This window comes from Quercus robur, chromosome 9, assembly GCF_932294415.1.
Source record: "Quercus robur chromosome 9, dhQueRobu3.1, whole genome shotgun sequence".
NCBI lineage: Eukaryota > Viridiplantae > Streptophyta > Magnoliopsida > Fagales > Fagaceae > Quercus > Quercus robur.
Window position 1 is genome coordinate 31185982 of NC_065542.1, and position 21551 is coordinate 31207532.

The window sequence follows — 21551 nt, forward strand, 5'->3', positions numbered from 1 at the left end:
CCTTTGAAAAAACCCCGCATGCAACCCGTTCGGCCCGGGAGCCTTAAAGGCTTTTAAAGACCATAATGCAACCTTTATTTCCTCCTCCAACACCTCTCCACTAATACTATCTTTTTCCTCCTCCGAAAGTCTAGCCTGCCAAGGAGAAATCCTAGGGGGAAGGGCCAAAACACTATAGAAGGAAGTAGTATAAATATCATTGTACCCATTCTTCACAAAATCTTTGACATCCTCCTCCTGATAAATCCACTCACCCATTGAGTCTTCGATAGACAAAATCTTATTTCTCTTTCTTCTCACCAAAGTAGAGACATGATAGAAAGCCGTATTCCTATCCCCCTGAATCATCCAATTAACTCTAGATTTTAACGCCCAAATTTCCTCTTCCTGAATCAGTACAGTATCAAGGTCCCTAAGGTCATTCTCTAGGTTAAGAAGAAAAACCGAGGGTCGCACAGCCATAGCTCTCTGGATGCCATTTAACCTAGCCATGATGTTCTTTTTCCTATAAAATACATTTCCAAACTGCTCCTTATTCCACCTGGTTGCCTCTTTAGTGAATGACTCAATAGCCTGTGCCAACCCTGTACTCTGCCTCCAGGCATGGTTAACAACAGTAGGGAAAGTGCAATTAGACAGCCAACAAGTTTGAAATTTAAATAATTACCTCCTATTCTCATGAGATCGAGGCTGTAATTCCATAAGAACGAGAGCGTGATCGGAATGGCACCTTGTGAGGTGGGCCACTCGAGCCTCAGGGTACATCAAACACCATTGAGAATTAACAAAGAATTTGTCAATTCTCTCCTGAATAAGAGCTTGAACCTCCCTTCTATTAGTCCAAGTAAACCGCGGACCCGAAAAACCTATGTCGATCATACTACAAGCATCCAAACACTCCTTAAATTGAAGAGCTCTACTTACACTCAACCCCCTTCCTCCAAATTTATCTCCCTTCATTAATGGCTCATTAAAATCTCCTACCATTACCCACAGCATCTCATGAACTTCAGCCATCATCTTAAGATTACTCCATAAAACCTATCTTTCAGCACACTTGGGGCTAGCATAAATCGCAGATAACAACTAGTTAAGGTTAGAGGATCATACCTTAACAATCACATGGATTTCTTGTTCTGTATTTGCTAATTGGGATATATCCACTCTATCTTCATTTCATAGCAGCCATAACCCACCCGCGTAACCAATTGTGTCGGTGTGGATGACTCTATCAAACGGTAGCTCATCCGTAATCTCCTTCACCTTGTCTCCCCTAATCCGAGTCTCCATCACTATTAAAATAGTTGTGTCATGATTGCGGACCAACTCTCTAACATGACTTTTAAAGGTGGGCTTTCACGTGCCTCTTCAATTCCAAGCAATTATATTCATAAGGAGAATATGATCAAGGATAGAACAAAAATCAACAAGAAGTAGGTGCTTTACCACCACCTTCAAGGACCATCCCAGTATCTTCCATGCAATCTTCGGAGTTGTGCTCATTCCCAGCACCTCCAATGGCCATATCCTCCATGGGTTGCTCAAACCCTTCCACACGGTGACCACCAGATCAAAGCAGACCATTATAAGGAGAATATTCATAAGGAGAATATGATCAAGGATAGAACAAAAATTAACAAGAAGTAGGTGCTTTACCACCACCTTCAAGGACCATCCCAGTATCTTCCATGCAATCTTCGGAGTTGTGCTCATTCCCAGCACCTCCAATGGCCATATCCTCCACGGGTTGCTCAAACCCTTCCACACGGTGACCCCAGATCGAAGCAAACCATCATCGTCCCTTCCATGGTCCATGGTAGAGTCATCTTCCATGCTTTCCTCCTCTGTTGATTGGACCAGCCCCACCCCCAAAATGGAGACACACGGATTTCGATAAACACAATCAACAAAATCTTCACCATCGTGCTTTGGCTCTTCAAAAGTAGTGGGCTGAACCTTAATATTTGCTCCCTGATCTGAACTTCCATTGGGAGCCACATGGTTAGGCGCAGCTGTGAAAAGGAGAGGCAGAGGCTTGTTGGCGGCTTGAATATTAGGGGAGCCTACACTACTTTTAATTACACTAGTCGTAACCCTTGATCGAGCTAATGCCTTTTTTCCTTTCACTAAAACTTGTGGGTTGGGCTTAGTAACCACTTTAGTCTTCTCCGTCCTTGTAACTTTCTTCCCATTCTCAACCCGTTTTGGGCTTAAGCTAGAAAAGCCTAGGCCCTTTAATTCTTTAAGGCCTTCCAACTTTGTGACACTACTAGCACCCTGGGCCCTAAAACTCACCTTAGGTGGAAAAAATTTTCTTTTAATCCCCCTCGAAGGCCCAACCGAAACATCCTTCGTAAAACCATCTCTTGGCCACTGAACGCTTCCATAATTTCAGCGTGGTTATGGTCCCACATTGGATCGTTGATTTTTGGCTCCATTCACCCTGCGCTTAACCATAATCCACGGACCATACGTACTGTCATGTACGTGCTCCTCATCGCTGCCCTGTGCATTATCAGGCACAATCCCACTGGGTCCCTCGCCTACCTTGTCAGCATTAACCCCATGAGGAATGCATGACCAAGTACTATTCTTCTTTGATTTCATCGCCATCGTCTCCTTTGACGGAACATCTTGGCGGACTGAGTACAGGCAGTTTTCCCGCTTATGGCCCATTCTTCCACAATCAAAACGCAACTTCTGGATGCCTTCATAGCACACTGGTTGCTCAATCTTTCCCATCTTAATGGCTATGACTAAAGGCTTTGTTACATCAACTTGTACACACAGTCTAGCGTACCTTCCTCTAGCCTCCGACGCGGTATGAGTGTCTACCCTTACCACATTACCAATGGCTTTCCCGATTAGGTAGAGAGCTTCAGCATTGTAGTACTCTATTGGCAACCCATTGAGTCTAATCCAAACTGCTATCGAGGACTCATTCGCCAACTCCGGTTTAAAATTTGGTACCCATGGTCGTATGGACAGAAAGTGATCGCCAATAAACCAAGGACCCTTCTGCAAAACCACCTCAAAATCTTCTTTAAGAGATAGCCGAGTGAGGAAGAACCCATAGCCTAAATCCACACAATCAAGTTTGCCTGCTGGCTTCCAAAGGGCCAGAAGTCTTGTCTAAATATAGTTGAAACCAATCAACCTTCCATACACCTTAACAATCAATGCCCTTGTCCACGGGTTTCTTATTTTCTGTTTGAGCTCTCTTGGAAATTTTACAGCAACTAGTCCTTCCCTTAGAGTCTCTACTTCGTCATCCGATTCTTCGTCATCCTTCATGAGGTCTTCAAAGTTAAAAGCCTAAATGTAGGCACAAGGAATCTAACCCACCACCTTATCCTTAAAAGACGTAGCTTGACTCCACATACCTTGGGGTTGGTTTGGAGATGATGGTCTTGAGTCACTGCTCTCGCGAAAGCCTACATGATTCACATTCTTAACCTTCTTGTGGTTGTGGGCCAGTTCCTCATGTTCTTCACGCGAAAGGGAGAGAGAGGAAGAGCTAGCCATTTTTGTGTTTAAGGTACTATTTGTGATACACAATATTAGAAATTACATGTACATAGACTTCGCCAAGTACCCTCGAGTTGTTATGGCTTGATTTGTCAAGAAAAATTGTACTGACCCAACATCATATCCTCATCATCCAGTAAATAAAATAAAATTTCAAAAAATAAAAAATGAAGCTTCTTGTCTAATAATAATCTACTAATTAACAATATAAAAAAAGTCAATACGCTTATCTACAGTAATTTTGGTTTATTCAAGTGTTATGCCCATAGTTTTAAAAACCGGACCGGACCGGCCGGTCCGACCGGTTCAACCGGGAACCGGCCTCTAATCCGGTCCGGTTATGATATAAAACCGGAAATCATTAAAAAACCGATGAACAGTAAAAACCGTCCGGTTCAACCTGAAAACCGGAAAAACCGGAGGTCGAACCGGTTAATGACCGGTTGGAATTTTTTTTGATTTTCCTGGGAAAGCTACGTTGTTTTGCTGCCGTTTTGGTGCTTTGAATTTCCACAAATGTCCTAAAACGTAGAAACAAACCCTAACTCCTAACTCCTAAGCCTAAAGTTCTCTAACTCTCCCATTCCCATCTCAATCACGAAATCACTCTGCCTCAGCCCTCAGCCTCACGATCACTCAGCCTCAGCCTCAAATCTCAACTCTCTCATCTCACAATCGGTCAAGCACTCAAGCTCTCTCTGCGTCACGCACCGCGCACCAGCACCGGCACCGGCACCGTTACGCACCGCGCACAAGCTCTCTCAGCTGAGGTTTTTTCTTCTTTCTTTTTTCCAAGCCCGCCCTCGCCCTCGCCCTCTCCCTCGCCCTCACTCTTTGCTTCGCGCACAGCGGCAGCGGCACCATCTCCCTCAGATCGGTCAAGCTGAGGTTTTTTCGTTTTTCTTTTTTCCAAGCCAGCCCTCGCCCTCGCCCTCACTCTCTGCTTCGCGCATAGCGACAGCGGCAGCGGCACCCTCTCCCTTAGATCGGTCAAGCTGAGGGTTTTTTTTTTTTTTTTTTTCTTTTTTCCAACCCCGCCCTCGCCCTCGCCCTCACTCTCTGCACTCTCTGTTTTTTTTTTTTTTTTTTTTTTCGGCTTCATCAGGTAATAAACTAATAGTTAATATATATATATATATATATATATGTGTGTGTGTGTGTGTGTGTGTGTATCTTTTTATTAGAAGACAAAGCTATAGATGAGTTGAGTTTGTTTGGATGTCCTTTGGCTTTGGATGCCCTACATTTTTTGTGGTTGGGTTTGGATGGTAACTTTGGTGGATTTGAAGCAAAGCAGGGAGAATGATAAGCCAAGTCACCATTTTGTATAAATTGTTGAGTCTGTTGAATAGGATATGAATATGTGTATCTATTGAATAGAATAGAATATGAATGATAAGCCAAATCAATATTTTGTATAAATTGTTGACTGATTTTCCCTGTAATTGCCTAATTGGAGGAGGATTTTTTGATGGGCTTTCAATGACTTGTTGATAAATGTTGTAAATCAGTAAATGTGTGGCATTAAACTTTTTGTGATGTGCTAGTCATGAGTCTAATTATGTTTTTAGGATATTAAAAAATTATTAATTATTTATATAATTTAAATAAATATTAATTAAATTATTTATGACGTCACCGGTTCGACCATCGGTCGGACCTCGGTCCGACCATAAAACCAGTAATTAGTTCATTTTCCGGTTCTTTCACCGTACCGGTTTTTAAAACCATGGTTGTGCCAAAACCTTCTCCCAACAAAAATAAAAAAGTGTTGTGCCAAAATGACGTGTTTGGGTGAAAATCTTTAAACGGTGCGTTTTGCTAAGAACAATTTTTTTCAACACTGAGGCAGCGAGGGAGAGAGAAAGAAGCAGAGAGTCAGAGTGAGAGAGACTAGGGAAATCACGTTGTGTTACAGACTTTCTCTGTTAAGGGAAAAAGTTGATTTCTTTCTCATATTCTTTGCTTATTTGATTGAATTTTTGGATTTTTATGAGTTTTTCCTTGTTGGTTGCCTTGCTTGCATTGTTGGATCATTAAGGTTTTGGATTTGTGGACACAAATGGAGGAAGAGAAGGACGCTTTTTGGGGCTTATAAGAGTCTGTCAGAGTGATTTCCAAGCTCAAGCCGGTCTTCTATAATCTTTTTCATTCTCGAATTTCTGTCTTTATCTGTGTTTGAAATAGCTGTGTAAAAGTCAATTTCTTTTTGGGTTTGTGTCATATTTTACATACCCATTTGAGTTTGGGCTTGTGGGTCTTCTTTATTTGGATAAATTTCCTGTTTGTCGATATGAATTCCCCAAAAGTTTGTTAGGATGGCTTCTACGAGTCAAATTCGGCTTCTACGTGACTTGTGCTGTCAAATTGAGAGATGAGGGGAAGGAAACAGATGAAAATTGGTATTCACCCAAAAAAGGAGAGAGGGATTAAGAAGTTAAGTTTAAGATTTAGAGCAACTACAAAGTTACTTTATTCATGTTGTACGTCTCACAATCTTGATTTGAGTTTCTAGATTACAGGTGCAGCAAATTCAAGCACACAAAGAAGAAGGATATATAGCTTCATCATTCTTAAAGGAGCAAATGATTTTGTGAGTATATAATAATTTCATCTGCTATGAATAACAATAAAAGTGAATAACTTCATTTCAATAGACTCATTACTATATTGTAGGAATGAGAAGCAAAAGGGAATTTAACTTATGTTCATTTAGGAATTTTGGTGATGCAGAGCACATATTGATAAGGGGCATTATTGAAAATTGAGGGTCAAATATACAAATAATTTGCATTTTATATTTTCATTTATCTCTGCGATCATATATTGCTTTGTCATGTATTTTTATTTGTCTCATATAGCCTCTCATTATCGGAAGGTTGGGTTGTCATAACATGATTAGCTCTTATGTTTTAGCGTAAAGCAATGTTAGGAGCATTCAAGTTCTATTTTGATTTACATAATAAGGATTCTATACATACCCCCATAGGAGATGTACATGTACTGACCAAAACTGAAGGGAAAAAAGGGAGAGAGTAATGAATGATTGATATAGACTCATATTTGAGGATATGAAGGCATCCTTATTGCCAATTATGGGAAAGATAATTAGAGCAAAGAAGGAATATACATTAAGACAAGAAGCTTTGAGCAGAAATTAACTATGGACCAATACAGTAGTAGTAGGCTGTCTTTATCGTATATGTATGTCAGATAAATTTCCTCAGATATGTTAGGATGGTTACAAGCTTCAAGAATACTATTGAAATTTGCTTCATTTCTCCTTGAATGACTCCTAGCCATGTGAGTTGTCAACTTGCATGCTACTTCAACATCATTTTGTTGCCACCTGATTCTTCAATGATTGTTGACATCTAGTTTGGCAATTGCTTCTTCTTTAATACTTAGATAACCACTTGTCAATTGCAAATTACATTTTAACAAAGATGGACACCATAAAATGTAGTACCAGAATCAAAGCAAGTTAAACTCAATGAGGATATTTACCCGACAATAATTTCGCCATTAGAAACTCAAGTTTTATAAACTTGAGGTTGCTTTAAGGAACTCGAGCCTCTAAGACTTGAGTTCTATGTGGATTAAAATTCCATGTTAGCATTGCAACACATGGAACTCGAGTCTCTTAGGCTCGAGTTTCTATAGTAAACTAGAGGCTAAGAGACTCGAAATGCTAGTTTCCTTAATAGTTTCAGAAACCTATTAAGTAACGAAAATGTTAGTAAATTGGTGTTAAATGGCAAAACAAATCTGTGAAAATCATTGGGTCAAATATCAATGTGCTTAATTTATAAGTACAAACTAAAGGGTAAAATATCAAATAGCATGAAAGAGTTTTCAAAACATGGAAGTTTCTGTTATTATTAAGGTAGAAGGCCCCTTACATTGATTTCAACAAGTGTATTAGAAGCAAGTGCATATTTGACAACCAAACAAGCAAATGAAGAAAAATTACATTATTAGCATAACTGTGAATCTCATAATCAACTGATCAAGGAGAGTAAGGTATTGCAACAAGCTCGAGTGGAATTTTCTTAAACACATTGAGTGCATTAACTTCAGTCATGTCCAAGTCTTTCCCTTGTGCATTTGCACTAGGCAACTTCCAATCAAGCCAGCATAGAAGGTTGGCAATAACATATTCTGCTATAGCAACACCAAATGACATTCCTGGGCACCCCCTTCTCCCACCTCCAAATGGGATTAATTTGAAGTCTAAGCCTTTGAAATCAACTCGTTTGTCTTGGAATCTATCTGGGATGAACTCTTCTGGCCTATCCCATATTTTAGGGTCTCTTTGGATTGTGAATACATTGATCAACACTCTTGTTTTGGGTGGAATATCATAACCTCTGAATTTCACACATGCTGATGTTTCTCGAGGTAACAGAGGAAGTGGTGGATGTAGTCTCATATTTTCTTTGAGGATACATTTCAAGTAATACATCTGATTAATATCTTCAACTTCTATATGTGACTTTGTACCCACTACTCTTCTTATCTCTTCTTGTGCTCTCTTCATTATACTAGGACTTCTTATGAGCTCTGCCATTACCCATTCCAAAGCTACTGAAGTAGAATCAATTCCACCAACAAACATGTCCTGAAATATTTTTGACAAAAATAAGACTTCAAATGTGTGTTCGAGCATTTGCTTGTGTTTCTCTTTGTTTGTGGTTCAGATAGTGTGTGAGCATGTCTCATATTATATTATATTATATATATATATATATATATAGAGAGAGAGAGAGAGAGAGAGAGAGAGAGAGCAGTAGGAGTGCTTTGAGATTTTTATGAGTGGGCTCAAAGTCAAGCTTGCCACTCTTTCGAAGTTCGAGCAGACTATCCATAAAATCATTCTTATTAGGCACACCGTCGTCAACTTTCATTATCATATGTTGTTGAACCACTTGATCAAGAAAAGTATCTATTTCTCCAAAACTAGATTTTAAACTTGGTATAAATCCTGTAAGAACATCAATCCATCTCAAAGAAGGGAAAAAATCTCCCAAACTGAATGCTGCAAGTAGCACCATCACCCTTCTTGGGAGCTCTCCAATCTTGCTCTTACCATTGTCTTCAAATTTTTGTCCAAATAAACATCGAGTGACTATATTTTTCAAGGTTGCAATTATTATCTCACTTAGGTTGATAGAAGCCCCTTTTAAGCACGAGTCACGTATCTTTTTGATTGATACTTCAGATCCGTTTGGGTACAACATATTTTGTCAAAAACTGAAAACTGAAAATATTGTAATAAAATAATTTTTAAATGTGTGAAAAATTACTGTTCACTCTTTTTTTTACTGTTCATATGCCTTGGTGCACTATTAATGTCCCATGAACAGTGCACTAGGCGCCGGTCTTAAAAAAAAAAAAGGAGCTCAAAACGCGCAAACCTGTTAAAAGGTGGACGTGAACGTGAATGTGGATCCAAACCCACACTTCAAGTCCTTTTTCCCTTACGTATTGGAAAGATTGCACTCTTTTGAGGCCCAAAAGTTTGACGACACAAATTTTCTTATCGTCTCCAATACTGGCCATATTGTGAGAATGTTACATCTGTGGATCCATAATATAAGAAATTGGCAGCCGTTGTTTCCGGCTGGTTTGAGAAAATAATATCATTTATCTTAATGATTTCTTCGGCCATATCTGCAAATGACACCACAACTGTTGGAGCACAGCCCAAGTCTAAGAACATTATGGGGCCATACTTCTTAGATAGGGCATGAAGGGAACGGTGTGGGAGTGTGCCTAGTTGGTGAACGTTACCAATAATTGGTAGCTTTGGTGGGGATGGAGGATATTTTGGTTTGCCACTTCTAAATTGCTTGAAAATGTAAACAAAAGAGAGGATTAAGACAAAAAAATAAGAGGACATGAAAAGGAGTTTTGTGTAACTCCAGCCATGATTGTCGCAACAATGGTAGAAGAGCCATTTCCTCTCAACAATGGTAGACAACAACTGTTTTTCACAATGCAAATAACAGCCCAGCTCTCTAGTTATATAGAAAATTTTTCGAGTTTCACCTTCTCTAGTTAATTGTGTAAATTAATATGTAAAATAATAACGATTGCATTAAGAAATTAATTTGTTTTATTCACTTTTATTTTATTTTATTTTTTTTATAAGTGTTTTATTCGCTTATTTGCTTAAAGTTAATTTTACCTCATTTTTAAACAAATAAGCTTTCCATTCTCAACTTCTATTTAAGACAAAAACTTAAATTGGATTATTTGGCCGGTGACATGCAATTCTCTACTTAGTAAATGATTCATAAAAATGTTTATCTATTTTTGAGACAATTCTACTTAGTAAGTATCATCCATCTCTCTCTCTCTCTCTCTTAATTAAATTTTGTTTTCTTCGTCATAGGAATGGATACCATGAAGGAAAACAAAGAAAAGGCTACAACAAGTGGTTATGAGGACGTCCAAATTCAGGATGACACTACCCCTTCAGTCATCCAAAAACTTGCCATCCAAACAGAAAAAAGGAAGACGATATCTCGCTCGGTGGACCTTGGTGACCTTCCAAGTTGTCGAGGTCTTAAGAAGTAGAAGCCCAATAAGACCCCTCTTCCCAAGGATCCGGATCTTCTCCATTTCCCTTTGAAATAGAGAGGCTCCAGTTTACGGTGGGGATTTTTTTTTTAAAATGATCAACGCTCAAAATTGAGCCACGTCATTTAAATGTTAACACATACTTAACTCAACAAATTCAACTCTGGTTAAACTAACCGAACCCCTTTTCTCTCACCAGCAGTTCAAACTCTCTCTCTCTCTCTCTCTCTCTTAAATTTCAAAGTTCAAACTCTCTCTCTCACCAGCCCATCTGAAATTTCTCTCCCCAACCAATACTTTCACCGCCGGCAGATACTCTTGGGCAATCTATTTTTACCCGGATGGCGAGAATGGTGAGCGAAGGCGCTAATGTGAGAGCGCTTTTTGAACTAAAGCTTTTGGACCAGAGTGGGAAAGAGAGGCATAAGGTTCAAACCCACAGACCCATCCGGCCACCTCCACAAACCCACAACCAACCACCACAAGCCTACATAAATCGCAAACAACCACCACAAACATCCACCAAAACCACCACCACTGGGGAAAAAAAAAAACCCATAAAACTTCAAACACCACCATTACCACTGTGACCCAAAATCAACCACAGCCTCCAGCCATTGCACATCCGCAACCACCAACCACTGCACAACCCAGAATCCGATCCCTCACTCCCTCACTCGTCTCGCATCTCCAATCCCTCACTCCTTCACTCGTCTCACCACAACCATAGCCTTGATTGCCTTCTATTGTAACGTTGTCGATGGAATGGACTAGGCTATGGTCCTTCAATGGACTATCTGAATCTAGATTGAAGAAATCTCGAAACCCTTTGTCTTCTCTACTAACTCCTTTGTGAACCTTCCATTTGGCAAGATATATATATATATATATATATATATATATATAAAAGAAGTAATAAACATGTTCTTTACGGATATACCTCTGTTTGGCAAGATAGAAACAGAGATGTCTTCTTTGAACCTTCTGTAAAGCTTTTTTTTTTTTTTTTTTTTTGGTTAAAATCTGTGAAGCTTTGAATGTGGGTTACCTCTGTTCCACTTTTCCCTCTAAAAGGTTTTTTTTTTTTTTTTTTTTTTTTTTTTTTTTCAGTGCACGGATATACTTCTGTGAAGCTTTTTTTTTTTTTGGTTAAAATATTTGAAGCTTTGAACGTTGGCTACTCTGTTTCACTTTTCCCTCTAAAAGGTTTTTTTTTGTTTTCCAATGCACTGATATACCTCTACCTCTGTTTCTCCATTTCCCTCCAAAAAGTTTTTTTTTGTCCGGTTGAGTTAAACAAATCATTTAGTTTTAAGTGTGGTGTTAACATTTAAATGACGTGGCTCAATTTTGAGTGTTGATCATTTAAAAAAAAAAATCCCCACCGTAAACTGGAGCCTCTCCATTTCAAAGGGAAATGGAGAGGATCCGGATCCTCTTCCCAAGGTCCCAAAGTTCACTCCTCTGACGGTAGATTTGGACAACCCAATGGTTAATGTGGCACCCGTCCAGACCGTTCCACTCGTCCAGTCTGAGAATCTTCCCCCTCCAACTAAAGCTCCTCGTAGGGCTCATCCCTCAGAGCCGTCTAAGCGTCCTCCTAACCTAGTGCTGGATGAGAGTTATGCATGGAAGATGTTCAAAGGAATCATTACTGACAATGAAGTGAATTCATGTTATAATATGTCAGTAAGGGACTTTGAACGTTCTACCATTCATGACCTTTTTAAGGTATATAACTTTCATTCACCTTTGTTTTATTTTCTTCAAGTTTAAATAAAATTTCAAACTTTCCTTCGTCCATTCGTAGGCCATGTCAAAGTTTTACACGATGTCCAGCTAGGCTAAGGAGTTATGTGATAAAGCCCAAACAGCCAAGGAGAAGAACAAAGAGCTGAACAATGAGGTCCTTTTGAAAAAGGGGGAAGTGATCAGATTGACTGAGGATCTTGGTCGTTTGCAAGGAATAGAGACGAAGCTGAAAGACGAGGTTGAGGAACTTAAAGCAGATCCCATTGAGAAAGAGACCCACATTGCTCACTTGGAGGGAAAAGTTTCAGAGTTCAACTCGTCTTTGGAGAAGGCTCGTGAAGAAGTTGTTGCAGCTTTCAAGAAGCTAGACGAGTACAAGAATCGTCTAGATAGTCATTATGTAGCTGGCTACGAGTACTTCCGTGCTGATGCCAAGGAGGCTTACCCTGACCTGGACTTTGATTCCTTCAAAATTCCTCTTGCCACAAAAAGTTCTTTGCTTCTGACAAGTTCTAAGGACTTCAACGTGGTGGACGATGCTACTAATGAAGTAACCCAGGATGCCACTGTTGTCAGCAGGGACGACCTAAAGTCTCGGGGCAATGCCCCTAATGGTTTATCTCAGTAAATTTATCTTGTTTTAGAAAAATTTTATTATTTTAGTTTATTGGAAATGCCCATTGTTTTGGGCTTTACTTTTTTTAGAATTCATTCAAGTACAATTTTCTTGTCCAAGTTTAGGGACGAGCTATATATACAATTTCCCTTATTGGCTTTACATAACTCAAGGGATTTTGGATGGTGGTCATCTACCCTTCTTTTAGTTTTTATGAATGAATGTCTACCTTTATTTTCATTTCTTACTTGGTGTTGAACATGTTATATACTTTATGAACGAATTTTATTTGTTTACATCGTCCATGTTGTTTTTATGGTTAAGTGTGGTCTGTCCACTCATGAATCTCGTCCATGTTAAAATAATCTTCTCATGCCCAACAATTACCATTCTTTAAATTCTACAAGTATAACTCGCTTATGAATGGTATTTTCCTTGCTAGCTTTATTTGTCTATAAATTTGACTTATAGCTTGCATTATCCTTCATCTATAGGCTGGATGGCCCTTTATTTGTCTTTGGGTAAGACGTTTCCAGCGTTTACTCGTCCAAAAATTGGACTTTAGCTGGTTAAATTTATTCATGGATCTTGAAATATTCTTGTGTGCACGCTTTTCCTCGTCCATTAGTTAGACGAGTATAGCTTAGGTTTTACCTCGTCAAGTGCTTAGATGAGTATACTTTAGGTTTATTTTTCTTCACTTTGTCCTTATTTTAAAGGAAGCTTATAGATGTTACATCCCTGCATCCAGAGATTTTATTCGCCTTTGGCCTTTAGTCTTCTTGTGGATTAGTTTGGATGGAATCATGAAAATGAGAGATTCACACAACATTATATACATAATAAATCCAAACTGTATGAACATAATATAAACATAACATCCACATCGTCCACAAGCATGGCACATGCTTAAAAGCCAGTGCCTTAGGGAATCACAAATACTTATACAAACAGAGACTTACATGACTTTGCCTATCACAAATTCGTCCATAGATAGTGCAAAAGCTAGAAATTGATGCACTTTTTAAGGAATTAAAATACTTAAAAACATGCAGTAGTAGTAAACATAAGCAAACATGAGAAAAACAAAACATAACTTCAACTTCGTCCATGGTGATGCTCGTCCAGGTTGACCCTTTATTGATAGTATCTCCTTATATGCTCAACATTCCAAGGGTGCTCTTGCTTTCGTCCATCTAGAGCTTCCAAGTAGTATGATCTCTACCTTTTGCAGTTGACAACCCTATAAGGTCCTTCCCAATTAGGCCCTAGTTTCCCATGAATCAAGTTTCTAGTTGCCAAGGAGACCCCTTTTAGGATGAGGTCCCCAATGTTGAAGCGCCTAGGTTTCACCATGGCATCATATTGCTTGGCCATGAGATTTTTGTACCTTGTTGTCCTCTGCTTTGCATCCATCCTTACCTCGTCAATAAGATCAAGGTTAAGACGAAGTTGTTCTTCATTTCCTCATCTTGATACTTCAACACCTTATGGTTGGCCATGTGTACTTCTGCAAGTATGGCTGCTTCACTCCCATAGGCTAGTTTGAAAGGAGTTTCCTCTATGGGGGTCCTTATTGTCGTCCTGTAAGCCCATAAAACACTTGGCAACTCGTCTAGCCATACTCCTTTTGCCCCCTCAAGCCAAGTCTTGATGATCTTCAACAAGGATCAGTTTACAACTTCTATTTGTCCGTTTGCTTGTGGGTGGGAAGGTGAGGAATAATGATTCTTGATTCCAAATTGCTCGCAAAAATCCCTGAAAGATGTGTTATCGAATTGTCGCCCATTGTTAGACACTAGTACCTTAGGTATCCCAAACCCGCATACAATGTTCTTCCAGACGAAATTCTTGACATTTTGTTGTATAATCTTCACTAAGGGCTCAGCTTCCACCCACTTAGTGTAATCAATTCCCACTACCAAAAACTTCATCTACCTGGTTCCAATTGGAAAGGGACCCAAAATATCCAATCCCTACTGTGCAAAGGGCCATGGGGCCATCATTGGGGTAAGGTACTTCGACGGCTGTCTAAGGACGTTATTGAATCGTTGACATTGATCACACACCTTGGCATACGCCTTAGCATCAGCTTGAATGGTTGGCCAGTAATAACTTGCACGGATGACCTTATGGACGAGTGATCTAGCTCCTGAATGGTTGCCACACACTTCTTCATAAACTTCTCTCAATACAAAGTTTGTTTCGTTTGGAGCTAAACACCTTAGGTAAGGTTGAGAAAAGCCTCTTTTGTATAGCATCTCATTCATAAGGACGTACCTAACTGATATGATCCTTTGCCTTGGCCTCGTCTTTTCCCTCTAGAAGCCTTCTGTCTTTTAGATAGGTGACTATTGGGGTCATCCAATTTTCTTCACCTTCTATCTGTTGTACCTTTGGAAGATCTATGCTTGGCATATATTGAACTTCATCAAACTCGTCCATCGATTCGCTTATTGATGCTTCCTTTGCTAAGGCATCTGCTTCCATGTTCTCTTCCCTTGGGACTTGAACGAAACTAGCTTATTTAAATCTCTTAACAAGGCGTCTTACCTTATTAAGATACTTCTTCATCCGCTCTTCCTTAGCTTCATATATTCCATTCACTTGACCTATAACCAACTGTGAGCCTCCCTGGACGAGTTTTGATTCTGCCTCTAAGGACTTAGCCAATTCTAGCCCTATACTGTAGATGAACCTTGTGCTTCAACTTATCTCATTATGGGGATTGCAAAACAACTCTTATTCCTCCCGCATGTAGTGTAGACGATTCATCCAAATGGATGACCCATGTTTTAATGTCTTCCATATCGTCTGAGTCCCCATGACTTAGAGTGAACTCCGCGATGAAATCTGCTAAAGCTTGAGCCTTTACTGCATTTCTTGGTTGGTACTTGATATCAAACTCACTAAGCTCAATAGCCCATTAGATCAATCGCCCTGCAGCTTCCAAATTGTTCATTGCTTTTTTGAAAGGATGATCTGTTATAACATTGACGACGTGAGCTCGGAAGTAATGCCTCAACTTCTTGGAAGTCGTTATCAATGCAAAAGCCAATTTTTCATCAGCGGATATTGTCCTTTCACTCCCCTTAGAGCCCGGCTTGTATAATACACAGGCTTTTGCACCTTCTCTTCTTCCTGATCAATGCTAAACTTACCGCATGTAGGGACACTGCTAAGTATAAATATAACTCCTCACTTGGTACGGATGGACTTAGCAGTGGAGCCGTGGTAAGATGGACTTTGAGATCTTGGAAGGTCTTTTAACACTCGTTCGTCCATTTGAACGCCTTCTTAAGAACTTTGAAGAAGGGTAAACATTTATCTGTAGCTTTTGAAACAAACTTGTTTAGGGTTGCAACTCGTCCAGTGAGGGACTGGATTTCCTTGATATTCTTTGGTGGTTCCATGCTCAATATGGCTTAGATCTTATTTGGATTAGCTTCAATTCCCCTTTGTGAAACCATGAATCCTAAGAACTTCCCAGATGAAACCCCGAATGCACATTTACTTGGATTCAACTTCATTTTGTATCGTCAAAGTGTCTCAAAGATCTTCTGTAGGTCGTCTAGATGTTTCTCCTCGTCCAAGCTCTTCACCAGCATGTCATCCACATATACCTCTACATTCTGTCCTATCTGTGAACAGAACATGTGATTAACTAACCTCTGATAAGTTGCCCCACATTCTTCAAACCTAAGGGCATTACCTTATAACAAAATAAACCTTGACTGGTAATGAAGAATGTCTTCTCTTGATTTACCTCGTCTATCTTTACCTGATTATACCTTGAAAAGGCATCCATGAAGCTTAGCAATTGATGACCTGCTGTTAAGTCCACAACTGATCAATGTGTGGCAAAGGATAACTATTCTTAGGGCAAGCTTTATTTAAATCAGTGAAGGCTACGCATATCCTCTACTTGCCATTTGCCCTCTTGACTATCACCAAATTAGCTAACCAATCCAGGTAATAGACTTCCCGAATAAATTGCATTGTGGTTAACTTCTGGACCTTTTCCTTGATAGCATTGTCTTGCTCAGGAGCAAAGACGCTTTTTTTCTGATGAATAGGCTTGGAAGATGGATGCACGTTCAATTGATGAGTGATAACACTTGGGTCAATCCCCGGCATGTCTTCGTGACTCTATGCAAAAACATCGATACTCTTCCTTAAGAATTGGACGAGGTCTTGCTTTGTCTTCTCTTCCATACTTGTTCTAATCTTGGTAAATTTCTCGAGATTACCCTCTTCCAAAGGAATATCTTCCAGTACTTCGATGGGCTTTGCAACAACTTTTCTCTCTTCAATGCTCATTGTCTACGTGTGCTCATCCATAGCCAACAAGGCTAAATAACACTCTCTTGCTGCTAACTGATCTTCTTGCACTTGTCCTATCCCAAACTTTGTCGGGAATTTGACTGATAGGTGGTAGGTAGATGTTACCGCCTTCCAACTGTTCAAAGTTGACCTTCCAATGATGGCTTTGTAAGAAGACAAACAATCCACCACGAGGAAATTCACTTCCTTGGTTATTTATTGTGGATATGATCCCACCACTACAGATAATGTAATGGTGCCTACAAGTTGCACTTTCATTCCTTCAAATCCCACCAAGGGCAAACATACTAGATGAAGTTGATCTCATCCGAACCTCATTTGTTGGAAGGCAGGATAACACAAGATGTCTGCCGAATTTCCATTATCCACCAACATCCTTCTAGTTGTATAATCCACAATGAGTAAAGTGATGACGATTACATCGTCATGTGGGTGGTGGATTCTTTCAGCATCCTCATCCGTGAACATAATGGCTGGCTCGTTTATCCCTCTCGTCCTTGGTGATCGTCCAGAGAGTTGGACGTTTTGTACCACCTTGAGGTAAGTCTTCTTTGAATTGGAAGACTATCCCGTTGAAGTTCCTCCAATGATAACCCTTATTTCTCCAAGTGGAGGCCGTGATGACTTTTCTACCTTTCCTTTCATCTTCTCGTCTTTATGATCCCTTCCAACGAAATGCCTCAACTTTTCTTGTCTGATAAGATTCTCTATTTGCTGTTTCAAATCATAGCACTCGTTCGTGTCATGCCCATGATTTCTATGAAAGTGGCGATATTTGTTTTTATTGTGCTTATGGTGATCTCTTTTCATCTTTTCTGGCCACTTCAAGGAGAGGTCATTCTTGATTTGCATAAGTACTTGATCAAGTGGATCATTCAAGGGTGTGTAGTGCTGACTCTTTCTTAAAGACGAACTCGCCTTCCTATTGTCTCAATCCTTCTTTTCTCCTATTTGGGCCTTCTTTGGATGAGGACTCTATTTAGGATGGCATGGGAGATCTGCTTCCATTTGCTTGGTTTTCATCCTTTTCTTGGCAATGATTGCATTTTCTGCATTCATGAAGTTTTGGGCTGAATGGACGAGTTCAACCATGGTTTGAGGCTCTTACTCGTAGAGCTTATGGATGAATAAATAGGAATTAACCCCATTGTGGAAGGCTACCAATAACAGCTTTTCGTCCATCTCGTCCACCGTGAGGGATTCCCTGTTGAAGCGAGTAATGAAGGATCACAAGCTTTCATTTTCCCCTTACTCTATGGTTAACAGGCTGGATGAGGAGCGCTTATGCCTTTGTCCTCCAATAAAATTGTTGACAATTAACTTACTTAATTCTTCGAAAGAACTCACAGTGTTTGGAGGTATCTTGCTGAACCATACTCATGCTGGTCCTCTAAGGATGGTAGGGAAGGCCCTACACATAATTTCGTCTAGAACCCCTTGAAGTTGCATCGTAGTCTTGAAGGTTGCGATATGATCACACGAGTTGTGCGTTCCATTATACGAGTCCAGGGAAGGCATCTTGAACTTGGAAGTTAGGGAATGACTATTGATAGAAGCCATAAAAGGGGAATCAATTCGATGAATTAAATCATCTACGAGATTTGTCCTTCTTGTTAGGACTTATGTGAGTCACTTGTTAGGAATATATGTCATTATTTTATGTAATTGGCTAATCCTTTGACAAAACGCACTTTACTTGTAATTGGGTAGATCTAGGATGTGTTTAATACTTTAAGAAACCTTGTTTCAAGTTCAAGTGTTAAAGCCATGCAAGTCTGTCCAAGATTCAAATGCAGAAAGTGTTGTTCATTAAAACTCCACAACTAGCCATCTATCGAGCCTTGAAGAGCTGTTCTAGCCCTTGGTGTGACAGCAGCTCGACAGATAGGGTATCTGTCGAGGTTTATGAAGTTCAGTTTTTCAGGATTGTTTTTTGTTCAATCTGTGATTGTATGTTTGAGCTTTCTTTTCTCACAACCCTAGACATATAAAAAGATTATTTTAAGGGCCGTTAAAGGTGACACAAGTTGTATAAGTGTTGAGCAAAGTTTGTTCAAGCAAATTATGACCAGAGACAGAATTTGTCATAGTTCATCTTTCTTGTGAAGAAGCTGCTGTATTTGTGCACTATAGGGTTTTGTAACTAAGGAGCTTCTCGATCTTTATCGTGTGATGAACTGAAGAATTTTTTGTAGCTAACAACCTTCTCTAGTTGGTGATTAAAGTTGCGTACTGGGATCCGCGCAATTGAATAGTCACGTATTGGGAGCTGTGCATTAGAATGAGAGATTATTACTACAGAACAAGTCCAATTGGGTATTGGAGTAAGGGTTCAATTGTAGGTTGGTATAAGGTAATGTGATTCCTTTACTTGTAATCACTTATGGATTCTTGGGAGTGGTGACCTTAAAATCACCCAGTGGGGTTTTTACCGTGTTGGTTTTCCTCATTCGTAAACAAATCACCGTGTTAATTTATTTTCCATTGTGTACTTAGTTTATTAGTGATTTGTTTGTGTTACCATGCTTTTGCATGTTAATTTGATTAATTAATAAGCTTGGTTTATTAATCAATTAATTTATCACAATGGGTCAATTCTTTTTTGGCCTATCACTTCTATTGTTTTCCCTTATCTCGACCATGGCCTTCCTCATTTGATCCATATCCCTCTCCAAGTGTTGCACTCTTCGTGAAGTGGTACCCCTTGATTGGTTCTTATGCTTAGCATTTTCTCCTTCTCTGACTTCTTGACTCTGGGCTTGTCCTTCGACATATCTCTCATTACGTTGTCTCCTTAGAGTAATTTCCCTGGTCAACTATTGGTTTTGACAGGTTAATTCTACCACAGTGGCTACCATGGACTGCACTTTTTGTATGGAAGGCGGTTGCATGACAGGTGTTGACTGGCGATCACGGTTAGGACGACTAGAAGCATTCCCACTCTCCTGATGGCCTGGACTAGTGGCCATTGATCTTGTCCGAACCATGCAGCCCTTTGTCAAAGAAAGATAATTTACAATACACAAACTTAATCTTTCTTACAGACGGCGCCAATTGATGATGCATAAAAAATCAGGGGGTTGAATGCTCTAAGCTTCAATGGGCTAATGATGACTTGAAAAACCTGAAAAGAAAAACACCAAATCAATGGTGATCGGGGTAAACCGACCAAGAAACCTTTGATGCTTAAGTTTGTTTTTTCTAGAACTTAGGAATTCCAACTTTTAGGGATAGTGGAAACTTACTTCAATTTGATGTGGATGAGTCCTTATATAGAAAGCCTTGGAGCGGTTACTTGTTTAGCAACTTCCCCAATATTTGTGGAAGTTAGTAAGTTTAGACATAACTTCCACAACGGCTATAGAAGTTAGGATTTTCAATCTTATCTTCAATAACTGCCATTGGAAGTTAAGCACTTATTAGGAAGTTATGGCGATAAATAAGGACCTTGTTTGCGTTTCAAGGTTCCGCGTGGTCTGAATCTTAAACTTGTGTAGGTAAATCCATTACTGGAAATTTCTAAAGTGTTGGAAGATCGTCCAGGGGCTTTCCTCATGGAAGACCCTTACATCCACGGACGACCTTCCGCTTATGGATGATCTTCTTGAATGGTTAGCCCTTGCCTTTTGGACGACTCTTATGGACGAGTTAGAGATGGTTCAATTTCTTAGTTTCCCATCAGAATCTATTGATGCATTGCCATGCAATTATGGGTATGGTAATGTGTTGTTCTTTCTTCTTGCCATTTGTTGAATTGGGTGGTGGAAATGGCACCAACTTTGAGGTGCTGCTGAAATTTTTAGATAAGGCCTTGGGGGCTTTAGAGGCAGAGGAACAAAGAGAACGAAGAAGAGAGGCAATAGATTGGGCAATCCAATCAAGCATCATTGTTTTAACTAACCTCCTCTTTGTTGGAATTACAGTACTCCCATTCTTTGGTGTGAACCGTGGTTTTGTCTTGGCTCTACTCATCCCATTCTGATCATCTGAGTTCATCACCAACACCTTCTCTTGCTTTGTCATGAGCCTCTTGGCCCTGACTATTCCTTCACTTTGGTTCAGCTAACCACCTTCTTAAAAGAGTCCTAAAAGGAACAGTGTGTAAACTCTTTCCCTCTTTTCCTCTGTCCTTCTCTTCCTCTTAACTACTGCGCTTTTATGTTCCAATCGTTAGAATCTGTAGCTTTTCTGAGTTTTTGAGAATGAATATTGGGGACCTTTAAATGGAAGGAAAAAGAGGGTGATATGTGCAGAATTCAAATTAGCTTGGAAGCGAGCAAACAGTATCAAGATTTTAATGTGGATAGGTGGGCCAAACTAAATTTTTACAATTTATTCGATCTCTATGGAATATCTGCCTTAATATTCGTAGCATGACTTTTTACCTTTGGATAATAGCAGATTATATTATAATGTTAAATTCCTACTTGCCGATTTTTGTTTTACATTGTATGTTTTACTGTGATATATAATTAAAAACAAAATTTGTTTTACACCTACTATGTTTTTATAACTTGAAAACATGATTTTAAATCACATTTTTAATTACAAATCATAGACTGCGTAAACAAGTTTTCTGTTAAATTATTGATTCTCTTAAAATTTTAAACTATTAGAAAATGATAAATTTAATCATCTAACCAGAAAAGGGAAGGGATGGAAAATAGAGTAATATGTGCAGAGATTCAAGAGCTTGGGAGCAGAGTCAACAGACAATATCAAGATT

General features: G+C 39.5%; 1 long non-coding RNA gene and 1 pseudogene across 1 annotated transcript; one reads left to right on the forward strand and one right to left on the reverse strand.

The window, feature by feature from the left end:
* Window positions 1-7537: 7537 nt before the first annotated feature.
* Window positions 7538-9488, reverse strand: LOC126700966 (phenylacetaldehyde oxime monooxygenase CYP71AN24-like; annotated as a pseudogene).
* A 1771-nt stretch (window positions 9489-11259) lies between these two features.
* Window positions 11260-12688, forward strand: LOC126700574 (uncharacterized). Its single transcript, XR_007647244.1, has 2 exons — window positions 11260-11844; window positions 11924-12688. It is a non-coding gene; the product is annotated as an uncharacterized LOC126700574 (long non-coding RNA).
* The last annotated feature ends 8863 nt before the right edge of the window (window positions 12689-21551 follow it).